The sequence below is a fragment of the Ctenocephalides felis genome, unplaced genomic scaffold, assembly GCF_003426905.1.
Source record: "Ctenocephalides felis isolate EL2017-DRISC unplaced genomic scaffold, ASM342690v1 CF-g0.4_SCAFFOLD_01886, whole genome shotgun sequence".
Lineage (NCBI taxonomy): Eukaryota > Metazoa > Arthropoda > Insecta > Siphonaptera > Pulicidae > Ctenocephalides > Ctenocephalides felis.
The window spans coordinates 93180365-93204869 of NW_020538040.1; the positions used below are offsets into that span (position 1 = coordinate 93180365).

Sequence of the window (24505 nt, forward strand, 5' to 3'; positions counted from 1 at the left end):
AGAATAAGGAATTACATTATAACAACTCAATATAGAAAAAGAAAAAAATAATTTTTATTAATATAGTTTTTGTAATTGTAATATAGTAAGTGTCGTATAGCTTTGTAGTTGCTATTAGTATGAAATTGGATAACACGAAAAATACTAAATTGTTATATATATATATAATTGTTTAACAAACGCAAAATAAAATTGCAAATATTTGTATAATTTGCTTCTTGATTTTGTATTATATATTTTTATAAAGCATTATATTCAAAGCATCATAAATAATATAATGTTCGATCCATTTGATTTAACGATTCGATTCATTTTTATTTTGCATCAAATGCTGCGTGCCAGCATCTGCTGTTATAAAATTGATAAAAAAATATTTTATAATTTATTCGTTGAATATTACATTACAAAAGGACATTGATTGCGAATCGCGAGTATAACTATGAATAAAATACAGCTAGTTATTAATTGCAATAGATTCCATAAAAATATGAATTGTGACTTTTATTGTAAATGAAACATATTTATTCGGATACATTTAATTGACCATTGTAATATGTTACATTTTGAAATAACGCAACATATCATAAAAAATTATGATAAAAGTAATTTTTCCGTTTCTATGTGGTAATTCATATTTCAATGTTTAATTCAAAGTTGACGAAATGATTCATAATTGATTATCGCGCTTGACGGTTATGGATAGTTTTTCGCCGAAATTTTACGTAATCTCTCTTACAAAACTGTTCGATATGCTTTGTTTTTTTATTATTTTATTTCTATGTTATAGTACCTCCTATTGTCATGCCTGTAAGTGAATAATTTTATTATTCAAATGATTAATACCAATTATTAATAATTAATTAATAATTAATAAGATTAATATTAATTCAATAATTAGTTTAACAGCTATCTCAAAATGATTTTTGATTTAATTTATAATTTATTTAATTGTTTTGTATATGATAATATTGACATTATATATTATCGAAACTTTATCACATTATATTATATATTATATTTATAACATTATATACTATCGAAAATTTATGATTTAATATTTTTAAGGATTTATTAACAAGAGATAAATTAAATAATTAGTTAGTCCAACTCTCCTGATGAATATTTCTGACAAAGTACCAGATCAAGGTTATTACAGTGTTATCTCTGTAAAAAATGCACCCATAAAAGACATACTTTGCATTGATTGAATTATATAACAATTATTTTTTTTAAATCTCTTTAAAATTAAAATAAAACATTGGACTTGTTTGCTCCGTGGCCATCCCAATTTACCCTGGGGTAAAAAGGACTAGGTTACAAATGTTTGAAAAACAGCAAAGACATACATTTCTACGATGATGAATTAGCCGAGAGTTTTACTGAACGTAGTCAGATAGTTGCTTGTTTAATATGTGTTATTTGTTCTGATGTAATTGGTTTGGTTTCCACAATATAATTGCCCAAAGTCAAATTGGAGTTTTGTGCTATCCTATATATATATAACGAATGTTAAAAATGAAGAAATAAAAAGTGAATGCGTATATGTCATGTTATTGTTAACATTAAAATTCCACAAGTGTGGAATTTATATTTACGTTTCATGCTTTTTTATAATTATAGTTTTCATAACAACATGGATTATAATTATAATATTTATTGTTTTATTTTCATGATACTTCAATCAGTAGCAATTATTTCTTCAGGAAACACACGCAAATTTTTTGCATAGTTTTTGTTCAAAAAATTAATTGAAGATCACGCCTTTCTTAATATATTTTTAACTGTCTTTATCTGAATTTGTATTTATTTATTATTATCTACTAATTTATTGAATACGTGACATAAATCAGTCATCCAATTCTAATTTTATATTCGATTTGTTTTAAATACCATATCACCAGAAAACTAGTTATGTATTTTTATTTACTGCCTAATTACACATTTTTATCTCTACGTTCCTTTGCGTTCACCAGAAATTGACATTGCTTCTAGCGGTTATAAAACTATAGACAAAAACCCTGAAAATAATTTCGCTTACAGCATATTTGGTTATAGAAAAATTAATTTAAAATTAAATAGTAATAACTTGGGAGTCTTGGGTAACATTATTAGAAAACTTATTTCATATTTGAGATATTTGGATTGAAAAACAAGAAATATTTACAAAAATACTTTTAAATATTTTTACGAGTCGTGAAAATAAAACTTAGCCTGAATAATTATTTGTAAATAACTTTTCATTGCACAATAATGTATAATATTTAATTTGTTTCTTTATATTTTTTCTTTTGTAATACTGACAACTTTTTGATATATTTGATAATTGCTATAATATGTCAATAAAAATTTAATGTTGTAGAATGCATTCATAAGCATAATACATAATTTTGATAACTGTTATGCTTATTGGTAAATGTAATTTATGCTATTTCTGAGTTTTATAACGTCTGATGAGATCAATACCAATATCAATTTATTAATGTGCTTGTTCATTAATGTAAACAAATTCTTGATTTATAAAACAATAATAATTCCTATCTATCATACGGAATAGAGCTTTGAGACTGCTCTAGCAAATCTAATGTGGCATTGGTACAGTGGACCCAATCAAAACTACTTAATGATGCACCCTAGTTGGTAAGCAATAAAACTCTACATGGTAATCTAAAGGTGCTATATACTAAGGACTTCATAAAAACAAGAACGATTAATCATTATCAAAAATTAGAAAGTCACCTTAATTCACTGGTTCCTCTGCTGCTCCTTACACCACAATCGAAAAGACTAAAAAAATTATGGCCAGATAACTTAATTTAGTAAAACTGCAACGAATAGAACATATACCCACTGGGGTTACTATTATATTTAATTATATTTTATTAATGTCAACCAAATAGCTCATAGAATATAACCAATGTTCTGATGTTCTGATTGTTTTTGAAAAATAAGAAATAAAAGAAAATAATGTGCTTGTCAATAAATGGTTTAGTATGTAAAGTAAACTATATAGAGATATATGAAATCTATTCAAAATGAAATCATCGTTTGCGTGAAGTTCTTTGTGTGGTATCTATAGAGTACCGAGAAATGGATACATGTAACACATAATATGAATGAGAGCGTGCATGAGGATACCACAAAAGTATTTACGGTGTCATATATTTAATGATTTGACTCTATTACACGATTTTATGTTCATGATTTTAGTTAAAAACTAAAATGCATATTTTTTCTGTAGGTGCAGATGGATAAAAACTAGAACTTATTTGTTGTCTATTTTGAAGTATTATTTTTTAATTTCTTTAAACTTTGTTTACGATTTATAATCATAATAATATTATTAAATTTTTGTTACTTGTTCAAAATATTTAAAACTATACGAGTACATAATTTTGTTACATCTCTACATTTCTGATTATTTTTAGCGAGGCAAACTTTTTCCTTAGTTGTAAGAAATTAAGTCATTTGATAAATGTGGATCTTTGAAATCACGTGCACATATTGTACTCCTGGATCTATACAAAATCAATTCAATTCAATTGTTTTGCGTATTTCTTCCTAGCTTTAACCTCCTTACGATAGACCAATAATAAAGCATAGTGATATTGGATGTTGAATGGTTTTAATTTTTGGATTTTTCTTATGATATTTTTATTACTTTCAAATATGACTCATAGAAACATTTATTTATAATAAACCTTCAACATATTATTTTTGATCGCAATCATGTCTTGATTTTTGACAATAATTTAATAATTCAGCATTTTTCGCAGTTGTGTGATTCTGAGTGACAGGAAATGGAGAAAGTATCATTCGAGTGAGCATACAAAGTTTTCGCCTCGAGTTTGTAATGACATGAATATATATATAGTGTCGAAACATGACTACTTCGGTAAATAAATTCGTCATATGGACCAATATTTATCATCAATGATATTTTTGTTCCAACATTTTCCAGAAACAGCTCTTATTTCTGCCTAACTAATTTTTACCAGTTGAACTTATTCATGATTTTTATCACTTTTTCATATTGTATTAAGATACAAATTAAAAATTCTCTCTCTCTCTCTCTCTATATATATATATATATATATATATATATATATATATATATAGCATATATATATATATATATATATATATATATGTATATATATATATATATATGTATATATATATATATATATATATATATATATATATATATATATTAAAACCCACAATGTATAAAATCTACTTAAGGAATGTATTACTTAAAGTCAGTTGGAAATTCCATTTCTTTGTTAGCTTTGTTTATATAAAGCAGTAAAATAAAATCAATAAAACCCATTTTATATTAACAATATATTCAAATGATCTGCATAATCTGTGTTGTCGAAATATAAAAGGTCGAATTTTTTTTCTGAAGATTTTTAACACAAACGAAACTTTTATGGAACATTCGGTTTCTGTTTTATGAGTGGAAATACCCACTAAGGTATTTATTTTGTTTTTATCAGCTTTTGGTTGGCCTTTTGGCTATGGTAAATGTATAGTTATTAATCGCCAATGTTGTGAAGCCTTATTGGCATCAGGATTTTTAACAAAAATTATTGTCTATATAGAGATATAGTATAACTTATAGTTCTTTTAAATTTACTATATATATATATATATATATATATATATATATATATATATACATATATATATATATATACATATATATATATATATATATATTAGTGATGTGCCGACTCGAAAAATTCCCGATTCGAATGATTCGAATCAGAAAAAAACCTGATTCGAATCATGATTCGAATCAACTCGAATCAAGTATATATATGGACAAAAAAAATCATGGATGTATTAATTTAGTAAAAGTGATCCAAATTTATAATCAAAATTGTCAGTTTAACCAATATAACCGCGACAAAGTAGAAATTGTAAACATAAATTACTATCAAAAAGTATATTCTGAAAATTATTAAAAATAATAAAATTTTGAGGACGGCTGAAACATATCTTCAAATTAATTTACAATAATAGATTACCAAACAATTGTGCATCACTAAAGCATATAAAATAATATTTGGAATCATGGGTCGATTGTTTATTTTACTATGTAATCAGTAAGAATCGCATCTAAACTGAGAGCTGAAAGTTAATTTCATTAATGTAAATTTGCCATTACTTACATAATCAGAAGTTAACATATTATTTACTGACTTTCTGGTGTTTAGTAATTGTTTCAAAAGAGAATTATATTGAAAGATTCCCGAAACTCGTTTCATAATTTCCAGTGGTTTATTCTGATAACATTTAAAATCTAAAACACTTAATTATTATCAAAATTGTGTATTGATATTTCACGAACAAAATCGCTCTCAGCGCTCCGTAAAATAAATAAACACGCAAGAACGACGACGCACTGTATCGCCCATACGGTTAACTCATATCGCTTGAACTCATATCGCTCGAACGGCTTAAAGTCGGGATGATTCGAATCAGAATTGAAGTCGGAACAACTCATAACGCCGCTTGATTCGGTTTGACTCATATAAAGTCGGAACAACTCAGAACGCCGCTTGATTCGGTTTGACTCATATGAAGTCGGAATAACTCAGAACGCCGCTTGATTCGGTTTGGCTCATGAAGTCGGAACAACTCATATCGCCGCTTGTTTCGGTTTGACTCATATGAAGTCGGAATAACTCAGAACGCCGCTTGATTCGGTTTGGCTCATGAAGTCGGAACAACTCATATCGCCGCTTGTTTCGGTTTGACTCATATGAAGTCGGAATAACTCAGAACGCCGCTTGATTCGGTTTGACTCATATGAAGTCGGATGATATAGTTAGTCGATGAATGCGGTTAAAGTCATATAAAGTCGATTGGAGTGGGCTGATACATTTAAGCATATTAAAGTCGGGTGGCTCGCATGATTTAATTCATTATTTATTTTTTATATTTATGATATTTATTTTTTATATTATTATAATATTGAATTGAATTAAAACATTTTTTTTATATTTATATTTATGAAAAATTTTATATTTATGAAAAATTTGTGTTAATATATATTTTATCACAGTAAATATTTCGCGGCTTGATGCGTGTTGATTCGAATCAAGTAAAATCTGATTCGAATCAAGTCGTTAAAGGCTTGATTCGAATGATTCGAATCACTTGATTCGACTTGGCACATCACTAATATATATATATATATATATATATACATATATATATATATCATATGTGTATGTGTGTGTATTTATATTATTATAAATCAGTGCATTACTGAGACCTTCAAGTGACTCCTGGTTTTGTTTGTTTGTTTTAGTAATTTGTGGCAAGTTAAAGTAATTTTTATTTAAACCTTGAACTGTAAATTTTATCGTCGTGTATATCTATAAAATGATGAAATCAATTTTGCAGAATCGATTCGTGTCATATAACACCACGTCTTGAAATGAAAACACGATTATTTATACCGCAACACTCTTGCTCTTCAACCAATCATGTTTTTTATTATTAGAAGTTTTCGATTGCTATCAAGTAAATTAACAAATAAATAATTATTTATAAACACAGGTATTTCAGCGTATTGTTAATCAATCTTATATTTTGCTTATGCACATATTAATAAAACACTCTACGTATTTCCGTGCGCAATAAAAAATTAAACACGGGCAAAATAATTAATAATAAGGCTTTGCTGATATTATCTGGCAATATATTATAATTTCAAAATAACGTTTGTGTTATGTTCCATAATAATTTCATTAAATTGTTTATTATAAGGAATAAATTAAAAATGCGAAGGATATGCTTGAATATTTAATGCTGCAATATTATCATTTATTTGATGTTTGGTTACATGGTTTAATTTAATCTACGAATATTTTATTTAATTGAATTTTAATATTTTTGAAGTTTTGAATATTTTAGTTGAATTTTTTTGTGCGAGGTATCACATTCAGAAGTATTTGTTCTTTTTCACGATCGATTTCTAATTTTTTTGTGGTAAATCGATACAATGTACAGAAACATCGTATATATATATATATATATATATATATATATATATACACTTATATGTATATACATATACACATATGTAACAAAGTTTTCGCGCTATTTCTTATCTTAGTAACTTTGGAAATTTTGGTACTAATTTTTTTTAAATTTGAATACTTGGTTGATTTATTCATTATTGATTTTTTAGGCAAGAAATTAAGATTTTCTATTATTTTTTTAAGTTGAAAAGTGTTAAGGATTCCCAATGGAGGTAACCTGAACTATTTTTTTTTGTAAGGGACGCATCGTCTCGTATTCCGATACGATGGACAGTCGCCAGGCCAGGCGGACCGTCGTCTGCATGTCTTTCACACATCAAGTGCAAATTGCATTAGGGATATAAGATTTAGGGATTTTAATTTTTGAGCTTAATTTATATGTCTGGGACTGTCTATATTGGCGTCCGATACTTTTATTTATTAGTCTGCAAAATGCCTGGAGATAATTTCAAGGAATCATCTATTAAGTCTAAGAAATCATCCCCCTTAGATGTATAAATTAATGCAACCCGCCTCTTACGGGCGGGGCTAATATTGTTAATTTAAATTTTTTAATAATTTTTAGTCAGTATAAGTTTAGAGCGCAGTATAGAAACATCAACTATCTGTTGCCATTATATTCACCATATTTTCTTATAATATATATTAATTATCAAACGTCGCATTTTATTTGAATAATCACAGATCACACCAAGAGTTCTATTATACAATAGAACAAATTTAAAAGTGAAGTGTTTAGATAATTAAATCGACAACACCCTGTTAGACGTCGAAGTAAAATTTAAGCTTCGCGCCTTAACATTTGGTCCAAACGAGCCGAATATTTATCATTTGGACTTTTACAACTTTCCAAAGGACACAAATAAACAATATTAATAATATTAAGTGATCTTTTGGACGTTCAAGCAAATTAATTAACCAGCAACATACAGTCCGCTAAAATAATAATTAGTGATTTAATAATTCAAGTGATTAAATTAAATAAAATCATATATCAAATTATTAAATTGAAGTGAATAATTATTAAATTAAGATCAAATTAATAGAATGAAAGTGATTAAATTTAATAATATTACAAATAAATAAATAAAATTCAAGTTATTAAATAAAATAACATAATAAATCAAATTATCAAATTAAAGAAAAACAAAAATTCATGTTATTAAATTCAATAATAACAATAAATAAAATTATTAAAATAAATAAATCAAATAATCAGATTAAATATATGTTAACAAATAGTGAAATTAAATACAGTTAACACATAATTATTATAAAATTCGTAAAAACGTCGTGAATACAAACAAAGGAACCGTACCAGCTGATAAACATACACAGGCAGAAAACAAGTTCGAGGGTTGCACTACTTGCATAATTCAGGTACTTCCTTTAAATACCCTTTCATTATCCTTTGTTGATAGTTTTTGTCTATGATAAAAAATGGAATCGGTAAAATCATTAACAAATAAGAAACGCGGATTAAAAGCGCAGTTCATGGTGTTAGATAATGCATGTAACAAGTTAATAAATAGGCCGTTGTCTGATTTAAATGTTAGGGATATAGAAGAATACTTAAATAAGTTGAACATTTTGGAGGAAAATTACGTAAATGTTATTAATAATTTAGCAAATGTCTTAGACGACGAGGAGGAAATAACTAAATTATACGACATTGATTTAATTAGTGTCTTGAATGACATCAAACGATTAACAGATAATTTCAATCAAGTAAAAAATAAAATACCTCAAACCGATTTAAGTAATAATAATATTAGAAGCGAACAAAGTCAAAGTTTCAACAATAATATAAAACTTCCGAATATCGCATTACCAACATTTGACGGTTCCTATAGTAATTGGTTACAGTTTAATGATTCGTTCACGGCATTAATTCATAATAATACCAATCTAAGCAATGCCGAAAAATTCTATTATTTAAAAACTTGCTTAAAAAATGAAGCTGCAAGCGTTATACATTCACTGCCGTCATCGTCAGCAAATTATGAGATTGCTTGGGGATTGCTTAGAGATAGGTTTGAAAATAAAAAAATAATAATAAATAACCACATTAGAAGTTTATTCAATCATTCTGAAATAAAGACAGAAGATTTTAAAATGTTAAGAAATTTAGTGGATAGCTTCAATAAAAATTTACGTTGTTTGGAAGCGTTAGGTGAGCCTGTCAATAATTGGGACTCATTAATTATGTATTTAATATTAACGAAGGTGGATTCAGCAACTCGTCGCGAATGGGAGCTATCCAACAATAAAGGTTCAGACATTTCAAAATTTTCTGATCTAGTAAAGTTCCTGGATTATAGGTGCCAGGTATTTGAATCGCTTTATTATGAAAAGCTACCAACTATCGAATCGCATAAACAAGTTTCATTAAAAAGCGATAAAGTTACCAGATCCTATGCGATCTCAAACGCATTGCAATGTGTATTATGTAAAAAAAGTCATCCATTATTTAAATGTGAAGAATTTAGAAAATTAAAAGTAAATGAAAGAATATCGCAAGTACAGCAGTTAAAAATCTGTACAAATTGCTTGAATACAAACCATCAAATAGATAATTGTTCAGTTTTAATTCGTTGCGTGGTTTGCCATGAAAAACATAATACACTATTGCATTGTGAAGAGCTAGCAAATCCGTTGATTGAATCTATACCTAGCACATCATTTGTTAGTAATGTAAATTTATCACAGGTTTTACTTTCAACAGCGGTCATTTCGGTATTAAATAAAAACAACGCATGGGTTCCTGCTAGAATCTTGTTGGACAACGGTTCACAGTCAAATTTTATAACACAGGAATTTTCAAAGAAACTTGCCTTAAAAACGGAGAAGTTAAATATGTCCGTTTCAGGTATAAGTCAGTCTTTATCAAAAATTAATAGCAAAATCGAAGTTAAGATAAAATCAAATATAAGCTCATATTCATGCAATATATCGTGTTTTAATTTTAGATTCAATCGCAAGTAATATACCCGCGATTTCGTTCTCATCAAACCATTTTAAAATTCCTCCCGGAATAAAATTAGCTGATCCAGATTATAATATCAGCGGTAGGATAGATATGTTATTGGGAGCGGGTTTATTTTGGAGTTTGTTACGAAAGGGTTTTATTAAATTGAGCAAAACTAACACGATTTTGCAAAACACTGCATTGGGTTGGATAATTTCAAGCACAATCCAATCGCATCACTCGTCTAATGAAACTATTTGCAATTTTGCAATGAATTCGGTTTCTAATAGTAGTTTTGAAAGGTCTAACAACTTAAAGCACAGACCAATAAAAACTAAATCAGAATTAAAAAGGCATTCCGAAAATGGCATTTTGCGCATTGGCGATACAAATTTATGTAAAAGGGTGACACGAAACTGTTTCACATGCTTCGTGGTCAATCCTTTCCTCTTTCCGTTAATGAAAAATTTACTGAAAAACCGCATGACTTTGCTGTTGTCGTTCGCGAGTCGCGGGTTGGACTTCCGAAGTCCGATTATTTTGAGAGATCGTCGTACTAAAGGCTTTAGAAAAATCAGAGCATACATATCCCGATTTATTCATTTTAGTACGCGCGCTATTCAGTTAAAAATTGTGTCAAATTTTATGTTAGAAGGTTTTAGCTATGCTCAGACGACTTATTATGCGTCAGAAAACCATACTAGCATTAATTCAGATAACAACGGCACAAAATTTATTGGAGCGTCGCCAGAAATTAAAACACCATCCAATATTTTATGCAAACGTAACTTCAAGAAGTTTATGAAAATTTACTTAATTATACATTACGGAATTAATTGGCATTTCGTTCTCATCAAATCACCACATTTTGGTGCTATTTGTAATGTAAAATGCATGCCGCATTTGAAGCATTCCATTCGATTTTTTGAAAATGCATTTTATATATTTAAAGGATTTTTTACATATTTGTCACAAACTGAAATTATGTCAAACTCCTCATTTTGCTCCGATCCTATTGATTTTAATCATTTGTCCTCTGGTCACTTCCTATTTGACAAACCCATTATAACCATTCCCGACCTAAACGTGCTTGACGTTCCGGAGAATAGGCTCTACCAGCACCTTCAGCGTTTGATGCAACGTTTTTGGAAACGCTGGCATAAACAGCGTGCATCGGAGCTACAGGATCGAAGAAAATGCATGGGCTGTGCAGATCAATCAGTAAAGGTGGGATCTATGCTTCTACTTCGCGAAGATAATTTTCCTCCTTTAAATTGGCGTGTAGGCAGCATTGTCGAAATACATCCAGTTGAGGATGGGAAAATTCGTGTTGTGACTGTGTATTACCAATTGACAATGAGAACGAAGTCGTGTAGTGATTATGAATTGAATACATTCAATTTTAACAACTTATTTCATAAATGTGGAATAGTGTAATTATTTAATAATGATGTTATTATTCCTTACTAGTTCTTTTCGCTAGTCGAACATTTAAATGTAAAGCAAAGACTTAGATGCAGTGTCTATTTAATGTCTATATGAATTATTAATTATATTGTAAACTTTGTTATATGATGTATTAGACTAACTCGATTTTGATGTAAATTTAAATATTTCGAAATAATATTAAGATTATTTCAAGGTGGCCGCCATGTTAAGGATTCCCAATGGAGGTAACCTGAACTATTTTTTTTTGTAAGGGACGCATCGTCTCGTATTCCGATACGATGGACAGTCGCCAGGCCAGGCGGACCGTCGTCTGCATGTCTTTCACACATCAAGTGCAAATTGCATTAGGGATATAAGATTTAGGGATTTTAATTTTTGAGCTTAATTTATATGTCTGGGACTGTCTATATTGGCGTCCGATACTTTTATTTATTAGTCTGCAAAATGCCTGGAGATAATTTCAAGGAATCATCTATTAAGTCTAAGAAATCATCCCCCTTAGATGTATAAATTAATGCAACCCGCCTCTTACGGGCGGGGCTAATATTGTTAATTTAAATTTTTTAATAATTTTTAGTCAGTATAAGTTTAGAGCGCAGTATAGAAACATCAACTATCTGTTGCCATTATATTCACCATATTTTCTTATAATATATATTAATTATCAAACGTCGCATTTTATTTGAATAATCACAGATCACACCAAGAGTTCTATTATACAATAGAACAAATTTAAAAGTGAAGTGTTTAGATAATTAAATCGACAACACCCTGTTAGACGTCGAAGTAAAATTTAAGCTTCGCGCCTTAACAAAAAGTTTGTCCTTAATATATTTTTTTATATGTACTTTAGACTTTAGACTTTATAACCGGCGAGACGTTTCTTCGTAATTAGCAAAAAAGTGTCAAAATATTCGCCCCCGTTTTAGTTCACAATTTGAATCGAAAATTGTGGTAATTCGTTCGAAAGATGTTGTTCGGGAATCGTCCTAAAGAGTTTTTGGTAAAGATTGGCCGAGCGGGCGTTTTCTTGTACTTAAACTGTTGGAAAAAAACGACGATTTTTATGAAACTTTTTTTGACTATATATAGATATCATGGTCTTATAGAATATATTAAAATATTACGGTCCTACGACAAGTTGTTTAATTTTAAAAAATTATCAAAATTTGAAAAAATGAGTAGCGTTTTTTTTGACATTTTGTTAAAATTAAACCTTTCATCGACGTCTTCTCAAAAATGACTGAACCGATTTCAATTTTTTTTCAATAGCAATCAGAATACAGTATAATCCTATGAGCTATTTGGCTTATATCATTCACTCACACACTTTCAAACACACATATAAATTATTGTGATAAATATTATATCGATAGTTGGAGAATCACTCCAATAAGTGATTCAACAATTCTGTTCATAGATACAAAGTTGTGGTAGTGCTAAAAGTCTTTAATATTAATTTTGGGCAGCCTCTTCTTCGATCTTCTTGAAGTTGGTGTCTTCAAGAAGCTGAGCGACTTTAGAATTTGAATAGTGATCTAGTTTTTGAAAATGTTTGACACTGTTTATTTTTATAACTTTGTTTATAAATTCAATGTGAAGATTGTCATGTAAAGTTTTATTGCTTATTTCAAAAATTTTAAATCGTTCGATTAAACTTGTAAACACTCGCGTTGATTAGTTATTGGATACGATCGACTCTGCCGTTTCTTTAAAATTATCGAAAAAGTTAGCTAAAAACTCTGAACCGATTTTAAACCTGGTCTTAATAAGCATACTAAACCATTATAGTCTTACGGAAAGTAGTACATTTATAAAAATTCATTAAAATTTGAATTATTTGACCGCGCTACGATGTTTTCAATAATATGTAATAAAAACAATTGTACAGAATTGAATAATCTGTAATAGTTTCTCACATTATGAAACCGTACAGCAACCCGGCATACTTATAATATACATCACTCATGAATTAATATATTGATTTATTATTGATTAAGTCGATTTTTTACACATGTCGGGAATTTCGTGCAACTTGTCTTAAGGCAAAATGTCACTTACAACTAGTTAAATTTAATATTTTTGAATAAAAACAAAATATTACTTTTTGGATTGCTTTTCAAATGTCTTCCTTGTAGAGCACCATCTACATATTCTCGGATCTTCCTCTACTTATGCTTATTATACGATCTGCCAAGTATATAAAAATCTTATAAAATAAATTGAGTAGGCAGCATAACCCAAATAAATCCGCAATAGGTCATTAGCAGACTTCTTTCACTCTTTAATCTAACGTTCATCAATTTTCTCTCAACTTCGTTTTGAAGGTCGGTCTCGGTCACTATCAACTAATATCGACTTGAACTTGCAAGTTCAAAAATAAACCTTGAACACATATCAGATTGCTAATTAAAGCACGCAACACTTCGTGTTAAGTAATTTGCTTTATTTATTAAATGTTAAATATTTTTGGACAACGCAGTAATTCACATATGATTATGTTTACAATTTTCATTCGTGATTATTGAAATAGTTTGCTATTATCACGATCTCCGAATTGTATCGCAGCGACAGTTACTTCAAATAATTCATAGAAAGTTCGCCGTTGGAAAGTTAATATCAGCAAAAATTGGCTTGTAGCGCATACATTCTGGTAACCTGCTTATTAATTAGCATTCTTTATTCTATTATATCATTGATATTTTATAATGTAACAGGCATTATAAACAACTTTCATATTTGGCTTTTTTAAGGTTTCGTACATCGTGTAATGAAACTCTGTTGTTTAAAACAATTTCCTGACATAAATTATTTTTATTTCAAGATAAGAAGTTATATTTGAAATCATTTATAATATCAAAAAAATATTCATACAATTTAAATTCTCCGTTTATAGAGATTATATAGAAAAATAGAATATTCAAAATAGAATAAAATAACGCTGAATTATTTCCTGATATATGAAGTGATAAATTATGTTTTTATGTTGTTATCTGTATAGAATTCAGTAATTGTAAAAAATGTATGTTATTCTAATAATGTTAATTGCAATAGAAAATTGATTAACGACGGTTGATAAGTTGTGCAATTTTTAGCTAACAACTCAAATACTAATTAAACAGCAAAATCAAATATATATTTTGGAAAAATGATGTAAAAATAAATGAAGTATTGGCTTTTTTTGCTTGTATGAATATTAATTAATTAGTAGTTCTGATACACGTGCGTAAACTAAAAACAATGACCATTTCTTTAATAATTCTGGACAATGACCTAATTTATGTATATTTTTTATGTATTTATCTTGATGTTTGAATTTAAATTAATAGCAAATATTGACAGAAAGTTTTAGACTCTTCGAAATCGAAAGCGTGCCTGGCAACGCAAGAATACACTCTGTAACAGAACGAACTTTTAAACATTTTTTGTGTTTAATAAAATAATAGTGTTTTATAAAGTAATAAAATAACATATAACATAAATATGTAAAACGTAAAAATATATTATTTTTGTATTATATTTTTGGCTGAAGGTATATTCTCTAAATTTATCCAAGTTGCTGTTAATCTTTAAATTTAATAATAATTGTTATAATATAACATAAATTGTAAAATGCGCGCGTGTGAGAATTCTGATTATTATAAATATACATGAATTTTATAATTATATTTTATTCTGTCTAGAAGGATGTTTAACATTGTGTAATATGATTTTTCATCTCTTGATAATGTGAATTGTATATTTTTGTTTGTGGATCAGGGAATAATGTAAATCAGGGCTTCTGATGTAATTGATATTCTTGGCATTATTTAATTTTCTATTTTATAATCAGGAATCATTATCTATCATCATTATATTAAAATTAATTAATTTACTTCAAACATTACACGTGGCTATTTATATTCTACTTTGATAATTTCTCACAAAGGAATATTTTCTATAACATTAAAAATCACTAAAAATTCCCATAGATAAATCTGTTTTTATGGAAATTTTATTTACATATTGTACGGTGTCAATATACAATATAATTAAACAGAATATTGAATTAACGATTTAGTCGTCATTATTTGTTTGCGCAGGTAAACAATGGTTCATTATACGCAGGTGAAGGTTTTGTCCGAAATAGGCGCCTTGCTTTCAGATGCCGAATTGTCCGCATAGAGAGCGAAAATTTTGCGTGTATGCATTCTTAATAATAATTTATTGGCCAATGTCTTTGACGGATCTTGAATGAATAATGAGTTTAACGATGTATTAAATGTAAAAGACAAAAACATTTTTTTTATAAAATCAAAATAAAAAATATGCAAAGCAATAGAGACTCACAATTAGACTGCATGAATTTACAATGCAGAAAAACAGATGACAAAAAATTTAAAAGTACGCGTGTTGATAATTGCAACATCAATAACCATAAATTTGATTTTGGTAAACCCGAAGTATTGTTTTACGAAAAGAACTTATTTAAACGTAGTATGGCAGAACATTGTAAATTTAATAACCGATACAAATATTTTATTATATTATATTTTTATTATATTATTGGTATATAAATCTTTCCACTAAGTAATTATTTATTATACACATATTTTAATTTTTTGTATTTACTACTTATTATATTTATTGATATTATGATGCGAAGACCTCTACAATGTTTACAATTATAATCCTCCTATTCATTTTGGTTTAGTACTTTAGTACTTATGTTTTTTATAATTTCCACACATATGTCTACACATTCAACATTGTATCAATCTTTGTGACAAAAATTGTTACTATCCATAATTAAACATGATTTTTACAATTAATAAGCAAATTATATAATGCGTCAATAATTTTGTTGTTAATTTTTTACACTGATGATGAGACAAATTACGGTCTTGAATTGTTTGCAATTTATTTCTTTTCGAAGTAAAGTTACTGCAAAAATAGAGTTCATTTCAAAAACAAAAACTTTTTGAAGATAGTACATATTTGCGACATTTTAGAACTACTTACACCATGATTATGTTTTTGTAAGTCAGATATAGAACACACGCCTATTTCTAAAGTGTAAATTCACATTATAGTAAATAAAATTTAATACTTTCTAAATGCGGTTTCGTATTTTTCAAGTTCTGCGTATATAGTAAGTGATGATAGTGAAGCATAAAGTGTCGAACGGATGTAGACAAAATTCTGCAATTTTATAATTTATCATCAAAGCTGTTCTAGATAATATTAGTAGTACTGCCCAAATAACATTAAGTTGCACCTGATCTGAAATTAAAAATAGTTTAAAGGTGAAATTAAATATTGCTAATTCATTCACTAATCGATATCAACACGATATGTGTTTTGTATTTTTAACAACTGCGTAATTAACATGCAATGTGATATTGTAATTTCCATTGTATTTTTACATTTTAATTCAACTATATTGCATACATATAACGCATTGTTTTCTGGAAATAACGACAACTTACGACATATTTTATTCGAAGTTACGAAACCGAAATTACAAAAATCTTAGCCTTTATTGGAATTGGAACTATTAGCCACGGAATCTAATTTCTATAAAAATCGCTTTTTCTAAAATATTGAAATAATATTTTTCTTCGTCTAAATATCATTAAAGATGAACTATACTGATGAGGAAGTTTATACGATTTCCTTGTTTTTTTTTTTTTAAATATTAATTAGTATAACAATCAAAATTTACATGTTGTTTAAGTTTTTTAAATTTATCTTAAAATAAACCGATCATCTAAAAACAAGTTTTTCTTGACAGAAATTGCTAATATTTAAGTATTTTTTTCATAAAAATAAAACCCAACAAAATATTTGTATTTTCTAATATTATTGTGTATAAAAATGCTATTGTGAAAATTATTTTAATTTTTTCTTGATTTTTAAAAGTTTATTTGTATTCCTAGATAAATAACGCACTAGGTCAATTAAATCACATCGAAAGCTCTTCTAAAATGACAATTGAAGGATAACTACATATATTTAATCATATTTGATTAACCAGTTTACGTTCGTCACATCAGCACTAATATTTTTAGTTGATTAGGACTAGTGTCTTTCAAATCGACTAAAATTGCAACATAATATAATAATAAAAAATTGTTTATTGTGCTGTATTCCAACAGAACTTGTAACGAAATGGAAGTTTGCATCGCGGTAATTACGTACCAGGCGAATTGGAGACATTTGTTTTATATAACATCCATGTGTCAATCTTCAATACAATGGCTTGGCCAGGGTTCAGCGATCTTCATAGATATTCGAATTACACGAACATTTATAACAAACGATATATCTATTATTCGATAATGCGTTAAAACACTTTCATATTTTCTTTTGATGTGTTCTTTGTATACTTCGAACTTTGAATCCGAAGAGTTTTAGCTTCTGGTTAATCGAGGTGGATAATGATAGACATCATTCAAATCAGATGCAATGACGTAACAGTAAATCGTAGTTAAGATACAGGTTTTTTATACCACTTATTAATTGCTCTATACAGTTTTTGTTTAACAATACTATTATAAGATTCAACTCTAGTGGTGCATGGCATCGTGCCTTAAGGCAAATTGCTGGAACTTGCTGTACCAAAATTTTTAAAAACGCTTTTAAATTTCTTGAAAACTTTGAAAAATCGAGATTTTTGAGAATTCTTTCGACTTTTTCGACTTTTGTTAAATTGTGATTTTTTTTGAAAATTAATTTTTTTTTTCAAAATAATCATGCTGCGTGGCTGTTTTAAATAAAGAATGTCGAAGCGCGTAAGCGCCGCATCGCAGTTTTACGGACAAACGTTGGTACAGAACCCATGGAAATATAAACAAAAATTATATGTACCTATTATTAAAATCTGTTTAAAATATCTGATAATTTGATGTGCATATATCTAACGATCATTTTTAACCACTATATAGCATTTTTTTTCTTTTTTTACGGGATTTCCGAAACCTCTTTACATGCTTTCCCAAAAGCATTTCACCACTTGTTCATTTCGTCAATACAAGTAAAATGTTTTTTGAATCATTCAAGTCGGACTCTTCGTTCTCTCAAAACTGAATTACCAATTTTTGCACTTTTGGCCCCGTATCTTCGAAACGGCTGGACCTGCCTCGACCCAAAACCTACAGGAAGTTAATAAAATTTCAAATATAATATGTATATTTTACTGTAAAATTTCAATACATGTGCAGATGTAATAGTATTTTAGTAACACTTTAGCTTATAGACAATATGATCTTTTCAGTTTTTTCTGCTTTTATATAATACGATGTAAGATTATCAGTGGCTTTAATACGGATGTGCATCGAAATATTCTATAAATTTACATTATATTCCATTGTTTGCATCTAGTGCACTTTCATCTCGCTGGAGAAGGTGAGAATGTATTTAACGAAGCAACATATCTTACAATCTTTGTATACCATTTAGAAATGATTTTGTATTTTTATTTTTATTATTAATGTTATATACACTTTCGTCTCCGTAAAAACAGGAAGCGCCAAAATATATTCAATAACACGCTGATTTAGCCTTGTGAATTGAAAACTCATATAATAATGCAGGTCAAGAGTGTGAAGTCGCATCTCACATACGAAAACAAATTCAAAAATTTCACCCAAAGTGATAATGAATTTAACATTAACACAACTCATCATTGAACTATGTCCTGGTACTCATGTTTAATTGCATCGATCAGATTATGTTTTAAATAAATTAATTTAATGGAGTCAATTTTGCTTAAATGTGGCATCAATATTTAAATCGAAGCTTTCATGCAAATTGATTGACTGATATGGAATTCGATTTTACTATAAAAATCGTAATGAAGACTTCTGTGCATTTTCACGTGCGACATTTTATGACATGCAGTTCCATTATATCATGCCTTTGTTCTATTATTAATTTATAACGTCTATATGCATTCGATTACAAAAAATGTTACGTAATTGTACATATTTTTCATTCATATTTTTTTAAATATTTTCACAAATATAGATCATAAATTTATAATATTAATATATTTAATTTAAAAATAAAATTTATCTCAACAACTGAATTACCACTTTTGGCACTTTTGTGCCGTATCTTAGATATGGCTGGACCTGTTTTCCCCAAATACTAATCAGCACGTCTCCGCTTCAATACGTATCGAATGTTTTTTGAATTATTCAAATCGGTTGATCCGTGTTCCCGAAATCGTCGACGAAAATTTGTATCCGAGCACACACACATACATCCATATTTTCTAAAGTGTGCCAAAATATTCAGAAACCGCTGAAACATAAAATTATGTTTTATGCCCTACGGCAAGTCAATAATCATTCAAGTCCTAGTTTTTATCATATCTTCATTATTATAAATCGTTACGAAATTAAAATGCGATAAATTTATAGAGTTACATAGAACTAAATTGAAGTTCTCATATTTTTGTACGCGTTTTATTTTTCATTCAAAGTTTGCCATAAGATAAAGCAAATTAAATCAGTGGTTCAGTCATTTTAAAATTTTATAGTTACAATTCTTCACTTTTTATTTTATTCAAAATAATTTATAAATTGATATCTATTCAATTCAAATGTTGTTTGTAGAAGACGAGTCAAAATTTAATGTTTGCTAACACACACACATATGTATGTATATATATATATATATATATATATATATATATATTAGTAAATTGCACGTTATTTATTTTACTAAATAATATGCATAAATATCCGTTCCTGTACAAATTACCCATGATGGGAGCGTATGCAGTATTGCTTAACATTGCTTGTGAAATAAATCTTTCTTTCAATAGTAAGAGAAATTCCAATTCGTGCTCGTGTTTGTATTCTCATTACCTACTTACAAGTATTTTATTGAATAATATTATGAACTGAAACAGCGAAGAAAGTGCGTTCATAATAATTAACACGCACGTTTGAATAATACAGATTCTTAAGATATTCTATTTATTCGTATGAAGAATAATGGATAATTTCGTTTCAATGAGATTAAAACTTGACGACTTTCGATATTTTTTTAAATTATCTATGTAATCTAAAATAGCAATATCGTGACAATTCTATTTATTAAGCCACGATAGACTATTATTATATTTCAGATAATTTATATAAATATTTGTTTTTAGCCTTTTTGAAACACTGTGCTAAAAATAAATTATTAAAGGCGTACCAAAATGCAGCCGATAATTAAAATGTTATCTCTAAACTTTTCGCTATCAAAGTGCTTGATTTTGAAAACAAGATAAAAACTCGGAACAAGTTTTTAAATATTTGCTAATATTTTTCACAATGATATACATTTGTTGTACATACTATAAAATTTCACTATATTATTAAACTTAACTCTTTCCACTCGCGAATTGCAGATTTAATACGTATTTGCCAGAGCGGCGGCATACGAGTGGAAAGGGTTAAATTATTCAATTGCTTTTTATTTTAAAAATCTCGTGATATTTTAATTTCAAAATAATTATTTTTACAGTGGTACGGCTGTTTGTATAAGATATTCTTATCTAACGATTTTCAATAGTTTTAGTCATGGAAATAAATTAAAGCTTTGATTGAGATCATAATCAAATGATGTCTTGTTATTGAATCATGTATTTACTACATAATGAAAAAAATAATATCATTCTATAAAATAAATATACTTTATATTTTAAATATATAAATTGTGTCGACAGAAAGTTCACTGACACTATAATAAGTCACCTGCTATGCGATTTTAAATGTTTGTGAAAATATCACATAATTTGTCACAATTATTTTTGCCTTTAAACTTTTAATATGGTTAGAAATAAACTGGTACAATTGCAGTTTTGGTATAGCTTACTTGATATCCATATGTGTATATTTAACATGCAATATTGGTTTAATATTGATATTGATACCACCATCTGATCAAATATCACACATCTTGCTTTCGCAATGTGTTACGGCGCAATTTTGATATGTCTTTTGCAGGGCCATATAAAAAAATATTAGAACTAGTCTTTTTTAGAAATTAATGTTAAAGTTAATTATATGTCTGGTCTTTAAAGTTTCGAAGTAATATAAGTATTTACTAGAGCAACTGAAATTGAATACTAACCAAATTAAACAAACACTAATCAAATTTATTATTTCTACTTATCTAAATATTAACGATTGTAAATGGATATAATATTAAATCATATTAAATGTTCAATCATTTAGTCGACGTATTTATTTCGCTGCTTTCTATGTAAATTTTGTATATAATTAGTGTTAATAACATTTTACTGAATTTATGCTATTCTCCACTGCAATATTTGGACGAGAAGATATATTTAACTTCCCGTAGGTAATGGCAACAATATTGAAAATGAAAATTTTTATATACGTTTACGTTTCAAATGTTTGTGAACATTTTGAACAGACGCGCTTCGATATTTTATCTCTAAAATAGATACGCAGCGCGATTGCTTTGAAAACAAGTTCAATATTTTCAACAATTTCAAAATATAAAAATCAAATTAATTTTTTTCAAAAATTTCAAAATCCGCATAAATATAATTAAATCCAAAAAAGTTTTAACATATTGTGAAAAAAATAATTTTCAGTACGAGAAGTTCCAGCAGCCACGGTGACACGATGCCATGCGCCACTAGTTCAAATTTTAATTAAATTATATTACAGTAGAAACTGTATTAATCGGACTAATTGTTGGCGATAGGCGTTCGCATAATCGAAAGTCCGGATAATTGAATGTATAAATTATAATGTTGTGTATTTATTAGAAGTAAGAAATACATACATAGCTATCAACGAAAATAATGCTCATTAAGAAATTAAAACGTCCTTATGTATCTAAATATATTGTCTTGTTAGATTATATTACATACATATACTAAGCTGCAGCATTAATCATGCAAAAATTTGAATTGTTGATATGTACATACATTGAAGTTGGTCGCGGTTGGTAGTCCGGATAATGGCGAATCCGTATAACCGAGGGCCGGATAAATGAGGTTCTACTGAATATAAAAGAATATATTAAAAAATGGTAAATTCATAATTTTCGTAGACACAGATACCTAAAAGTAAAATACTGTTTGGCGAAGAATTAAATGGTTTCAAAATTTAACTTAGATATTGATGATAATTTAATTAGGTCCATTGATAATAATTGATTTAATATAATGATAATGATAAAGCTAGCAAATGAATGAATTTTCAAATAATTTTAAAGATGCCAATTGCACAGGTTGTTTTTATCGGAATTTTCACGTAATAACGTACAGCATTCGAACATATAAATGCATAATCAGCTCGGATGAGAGAAACCGAACAACCGCAGCTTTCCAATCGCGCGTCAAATGCTGTTTATCGCATGCGTGTGTGCCGCCTTCAAATCATCTCCATTCGCACATTGCGTCATTCGAAAAGACAAATGCAGTGATTTGATTCAAATCGAATTAACTAGTTGTAAGTGGCATTTTGCCTTAAGGCAAGTTGCATGCACTTCCCGATACGTACCTATACATAAGCAACCTAATGAATAAGATTCATCCATTTAGGTAAAATGTTCAACTATTATTTCGTTTATTTCGTTAATTTCGACAAAACATCAACGAAAGGTCAAAAATCGATTCGCATACCCACACACACACATAATTTTTTCAAATTTGGTCTCATTTGATTCAAAATGATTTGAAACATCACGTAAAAATGCCATTGCAAATAATTCTATTAGCTTCATAGATTAATTTCCAATTTTCATTATATCTTCATTTGATAACAAACAGTTTATAGTATCATATCATATGTAGAATTAACTATTGAATAATAAACAATTAAAATAATTAATTAACAATCCTAAATAAAACGAATAGTTTTAATACAAAACATATATTGAGATTGTTCCAGACAAAGGGATCATATGTAGCGATCTTTACGGCATCATTCATGGTTTTATGATCATGGCTAACTAACTGAAACTGCATATATACTGCAGTAGTTACATGCGATTAATTCAGCTTCAGATATTAACATTCCAAAGTAATTAAAATTTTTAAATTTATTAATTTGTAATATTTAAAAACTTTAATGTTTTTCATAATTCGTTACTCTCAAACATATATATATATATATATATATATATATATATATATATATGATAATATTTATTTGATTGGGTTGCAAAATATTTCAAATATGTATCAACGTCGACAAAGCTATCATCATATTACAACTAGGCCTTCAAAGAATCAAGTTTTTTCTCCACAACATCATTTCACAAAAACTATCATATATATTATCATATATATATATATATATATATATATATATATATATATATATATATATATATATATATATATATATATATATATATATTAGGGTTGTCCATAATACGGACACTTTCGAATTTCCGTGCTCCCAAGATCTCAAATGGTTCCAAATGGATAAAAAACAATTCTTTGAAAGTTTTAGCTCTTAATATTGTCTTTTAGATAGAGCGCAAATCAATCAAAGTTTTGTATGGAAATAGCATGAAAAAAAATTCAAAAATTTTGCAGAGCGTCGAATTTTCAATAAAAAATGGCACGAATTTTCACCTTTATTTCATTTGTCGCTAAGTTATAACTAAAAATTTTTTTTTTAATTTTCAAAATTTTTTCTATGCTATTTCCATACGAAGTTTGATTAAATTGCGCACTATTTAAAAGTTAATATTTGGAGCTAAAACTTTCAGAGAATTCTTTTTTATTAATTTGGTACCATTTGAGCCCTTGGGAGCAAAGAAATTCAAATATGTCCAAATTAAGGACCACCCTAATATATATATATATATATATATATATATATATATATATATATATATATATATATATATATATATTACAATAATATTTATCAATCAAGTACATTTTTCAATTTGAACTGATGTGTATCTCGTGAATAATATGCTTTGGTAGAAAATATCCTCAAAATTAACAAATATTAACATAAACTATTTGATAATTTTTCGACGTGCTGACATAAATAAT

General features: G+C 27.8%; 1 protein-coding gene across 1 annotated transcript in view; it reads left to right on the forward strand.

Moving 5' to 3' along the window:
* LOC113377075 (elongation of very long chain fatty acids protein 6) overlaps nucleotides 1-24505 on the forward strand; it is a 49272-nt gene that overhangs the window by 22150 nt on the left and 2617 nt on the right. The window lies entirely within an intron of this gene.